This window comes from Pan troglodytes, chromosome 4 (assembly GCF_028858775.2).
Source record: "Pan troglodytes isolate AG18354 chromosome 4, NHGRI_mPanTro3-v2.0_pri, whole genome shotgun sequence".
Classification (NCBI taxonomy): Eukaryota; Metazoa; Chordata; class Mammalia; order Primates; family Hominidae; genus Pan; species Pan troglodytes.
The window spans coordinates 63,254,104-63,259,339 of NC_072402.2; the positions used below are offsets into that span (position 1 = coordinate 63,254,104).

Genomic DNA, 5,236 nt, shown 5'->3' on the forward strand with positions numbered 1-5,236 from the left:
CCAAAAAAAAAAAAAAAAAAAACAAAAAACGACCATGGTACATTCCAGAAACTTGAAAGTGATCCATCTAGCCAGACTTAGAGTGCGATAATAAGCATCAGAACTGTTGTAACTGGAACAGTCACATTTTTAAAGACCTGGAGGGTTTCCTTTTCCAGGAAAAAAATGATTAAAGATCTCAAAAGCAACACTCAACACTTTTTAGGGTTTGCCTTATTGCATGTCAACAGTAAAAATTGCTTTGTGAGACAGCCATTGCTATACACTGAGCTCTACAGAGTTAAGTGCCAGGACAAGTGAGAGCTGGACAGTCCCTGGACAACTCTTCTTCACTGAGAAAAAATAACTAAACATGGTCAAAGGAGAGCCTTAGAAGCCAAGAGGCAAAATGTCATCATATGCATTCTTCATGAAATCTTGCCAAGAACAGCACAAGAAGCAGCACTCAGATGTTTCCGTCAACTTCTCAGAATTTTCTAAGAAATGCTTAGAGAGGTGAAAGACCATGGGTTCAAAACAGAAAGGGAAATCTGAAGATAGGGCAAAGGCAGACAAGGTCAGTTTATGAAAGAGAAATGAAAACAAATATCCCTCCTGCAGGGGAAACAAAAAAGAAATCAAGGATCCCAGTGCACCCAATAGGCCTCCTTTGGCCTTATTGTTCTCTTATGATTGTCACCCCCAAATCAAAGAACATCCTGGCCTATGTGTAGGTGATGTTGCAAAGAAACTGGCAGAGGTGGAATAACACTGCTGCAGATGACAAGAAGCTTTATGAAAAGAAGGCTGCAAAGCTGAAGGAAAATTACAAAGAGGATATTGCTGTATACTAATCTAAAGGAAAGCCTGATGCAACAAAAACGGGAGTTATTAAGGCTGAAAAAAGCCAGAAAAAGAAGGAAGAGGAGGAAAATGAAAATAAAAAAGAAGATGATGATGAATAAGATGGTTCTAACAGTTTTTCTCCTTTGTCTATAAAACATTTAACCCCCCTGTATACAACTCCCTCCTTTTAAGGAAAAAAACCTGAAATCTAAGACTAAGATTTGTTTTTAAACTATTCATTTTGTGTATAGTCAGCGCACTGTTGAATGTGTCTTTAGATAGACCTAATAGCCATTAACTTTGCCTGGTACAGTGTGGGGGTTGTAAATTGGTGTGGAAATTTAAAGCATGTTCTTCTTGGTGCACAGCACAAATTAGTTTTATATGGGGATAGTAGTGTTTTCATCTTCAGTTGTCTCTGATGCAGCTTATATTAGGAAATAATTGTTGTTCTGTTAACAGAATACTACCCTGTAATGGCAAAAAAAAAAAAAAAAGTTGCAGTTCTTGCAGTTCTTTTGTTGACATTCTGAATGCTCCTAAGTAAGTAAGGTTTATTTATTTATTTATTTATTTTTTGAGATGGAGTCTCACTTTGTCGCCCAGGCTGGAATGCAGTGGCAAGATCTCGGCTCACGGCAGCCTCCACCTCCTGGGTTCAAGCGATTCTCCACTCATGTAGCTGGCATTACAGGCATGAGTCACTATGCCTGGCTAATTTTTGTATTTTCGTAGAGATGGGATTTCACCATGTTGACCAGGCTGGTCTCAAACTCCTGGCCTTAAGTAATCTGCCTGCTTTGGCCTCCCAAAGTGCTGGGATTACAGGCATGAGCCATTGTGCCTAACCAACTATATATAATTTTTTATTAAAATAAATAAATAAAAACTGCTTTTTGAATAAGCACATCTAAATTAAGTGTTGTTATGCAAATTACTGATTCAATTAACTTAAATAATTGCTGCTTGTATCCACAAATTCTGTGAGGACTTGGGCATGTTCTCTTGACTAGAGATTATTTTCCTCTTCTGCAAAATGGAATACACCTATGTCTTAGTATGTTTTCTGCTGCTAGAACAGAGCACCACAGACGGGTAATTTATAAAGACAGGAAATTCATTTGGCTCACAGTTCTAGAGGTTTGTAAATCCAAGAGTACGGAGGTGTTATCTGGTGATGGTCATCCCGTATCAGAAGATATCACATGGTGAGACAGAGAGAGGAAATTGGGCAGCATTCATTCTTTTTATCAGGAGCTCACTCTCGCTATTACCAATCCTCTCTTGCAATAACACCATTCATCCATTCATGATGGTGGAGTCTTCATGACCTAATCGCCTCCTAAAGGTCCTGCCTCTCAACACTGTTACAATGGCAATTAAGTTTCTAACATATGAACTTTTGTGGGACACATTCAAACTATAGCAACCTATCTTACATGTTTGCAGATGAGAATGAGAAACAATGTAAAATTATCACCTAGCCAGGGGCCTGGCACATAGATGATAACCATTAAGTGGTAGCTATAGTAGAAGAGTTTAGAAAGCCAAATGTCTTTAAATCTCAATTTAGTGACAAGAAGCAGAAAAAGTCATTTTCTCATCTGCTTCATACTTGGTCCTCAGTCCTGATTGGTTGTTCAAATACGTGAATATTTTACTAACAGCAGAGTTCAATTTTGCTAATGATTCCAAAGCCTTCCTGCCTTTCCCCTACTTCATGTCCATTTATGTTTTAATAAGAATATGTGCTATGGATCAACAGCTTCAAGTCAGAAGTCTTGATACATTCAAGATAAGGACTCTAGGAACAGTTAGGACGCTCTTAGGCTTAGCAAAAGGTGCCCCAAAAGTTCTTGTTCGCTGCCTCTGTCTTCTAGCTACCCATCTGGCTTATGAGTGGCTTACTATAGAGCTAGTCAGTTCAATGCCAAGAGGTCTGGGGAGTCCTTTAGAAAGCCTGACTGTCATGAATTTATCTAGGCATGTATCTTTCTGAGACATTTAATTGTATTATGCCTTGTAAAACCTAGACCTTTATTTAATTCTACAACTTTCCATGATACGTTGTATATGTATTCTTGCTAAGCAATAGTGAATAATTTGGACTGCCACCCTGAGATAGTGGGTGATGAGAAAGAAAATGATTCTCATTAACTCTCAAGTTTAATAATTATTTTTTGTACCATTAATTTTGAAGAAAATTTTTTTTCCTTTCTAGAAGAACACCAATTTGGTGAAAACAAATGTAGTTTGAATAGTTATGGTTTGTTTTTTTTTTCCCCCCACATATGGACCATCAAGATTTGTCTTTGAAAACAGATAATTAATATCACAATATCAAATTAATACAGTTAGAAGAGGTAAACTATTTTTCCATTGTTAATATACTTTGTACATGATGTGCATTTTAGAAATCGCATGGGTGAACACTGAATGATGATAGTTCATTCAGAAAAAAATCAAGATTTAGATTAGAAGACTTTTATGTATCACATTTGGATTCTTCAAGGAATGGAATAATTAAAATATTTATAATTATGGAAGTACTCTCATTTTTATTGCTTTGTATAATTTTAGCATAATCAAAATTAGAGCTCAAAAGAAAAAAGATGGAATCCTTATCATTCCGGAAGGAAATGGCATTAAAGAAGTCACCATAATTAAACATTTTTAAAACTGAGTGTTTTCAATTAGACTCATCAAATTATTTTGCTTTATCTTGACACACTTACCTATACTACTCCTTATGCATTTTCTTACCCATCAGATGGGTTTTTCCTTTCTATGTGCTCCACACTGACCCTCAAAAATCTTCAAATCTTTTCTTCCTCTATTCATTTCCACATTTACTAGCGACTTTATGATTTATCCTCTTGTATATACTCCAAACTATTGGGTGGTGAGTCATTAACCTTTTAAAGTTATTTTGAATTACAAATAATAGCTAACCTAGTGTGATTATATGTGCTACTAGGTTTAGTCTTTATTTCCCCCAATGAGCTTGCATTCTAGGGCACACCTATAGTTGCATAAGCCCTATCATTTTGCAAAAAGCAAAGCAGAACTAAGAGAAACTATAAACTCTTGGTAGGTATCCATCCCAGGAGAGGCAAATTATGGCAGATAGTATTACTGATTTTCTATTACCATGGACACCTCAGCAATGCAAAATGATACATTACCCTCTGATTGCTCAGTGTTATCAGGCTTGCAAAGTACCAGCTGGTTGATATGTCACAGTACAAAATATATAAAAACCTTGCTTCTTTCCACTTGAATTTCAAAGGCTCAACAGATTAAGAACTTACCGTGGTTTTTAAGTCTGTTGCTTGTTTTCAAATCTTTGCAGCTGAGTTTTTAACAGTATGGTAATACATAGTTCAAGGAATATTACCTTCTGATGAAACACCACAAATTTTAGCATAGTGGCAACGAAACCAAGCAAATTGCTAACTTCTTAAACAGTTTTACAACATGCCAATAGACATTTCTCTTAGATTTTTGCCTAGACTCTTGTAATTATTGGATAATTACCTCTCCATACTCACTTTCTTTTGACAGCTTAGTTCTAGCCTCTGGGAGTTTAACATCTAATTGGTTTGTTTGCTTAGACTGTGGAATCTTGAGTCTTCTTGAACTCAGCAAAGTCAGACAGCCAAAGGAGTTAAAAATATTTTAGTTAGTTCTATCCTCTGGAACCCATCTAAAAGGGTTAATAGAAGTACGAGCCTCTGGTACTTCTTCAGTCATTCTTCACAAGCCTGGTAACTAGACTCAGTGAATGTTTGGTTATTAGAGTGGATCTCTATAGAATCACCACACTCAATAAATGTCCAATAACAACAGTGAAGAGTTAGAAGAACTATATTTAAAATATTTTCTCCCTAATTCCCCTCCTAAATCTGGCTTCCATCTTTGTCTCTTTATGGTATCCAATGACCTCCATTCAGCCAAGTTCAAAGGCATTTTCTCTGTCCTTATCTTCCTTGATCTTTCTGATGTATGGGGCACAGCTTTTCATACCTGCCCCTTTGAAGACTTCTGGCTTCAGTTCCGGAGACATTTCTATTGTCTTTTATTTTTCCTCATCACCACCCTGATCTCTTCACTTATTTCTCACATTTATGTCTTTCTTTTTTTTTCTTTTACCTTTCCAGTCACTTTTTTTCCAATGTATCTTTGATGAATTACTATATTATTTGTGTCTTCCTGCTTTTTAAAACTCTTCACAGATTCTTTTATTTTCACTAAGTTATACAAGAGAATAACTTCCAGATACCTAACACTGATCTATTTCTTTATGTACAGTGTTAGATAAAACAAGGGTATATCAAAACTCAAACACACAGCTTCAATATATTAATACAATTTATGCATACACATTTATCTCATTTTCACTTTTTTTGAG

The 5,236-nt window shown here is 36.0% G+C and overlaps 1 pseudogene; it reads left to right on the forward strand.

Moving 5' to 3' along the window:
* The first annotated feature begins 352 nt into the window (after nt 1-352).
* LOC134810015 (high mobility group protein B1-like) lies at nt 353-944 on the forward strand (annotated as a pseudogene).
* The last annotated feature ends 4,292 nt before the right edge of the window (nt 945-5,236 follow it).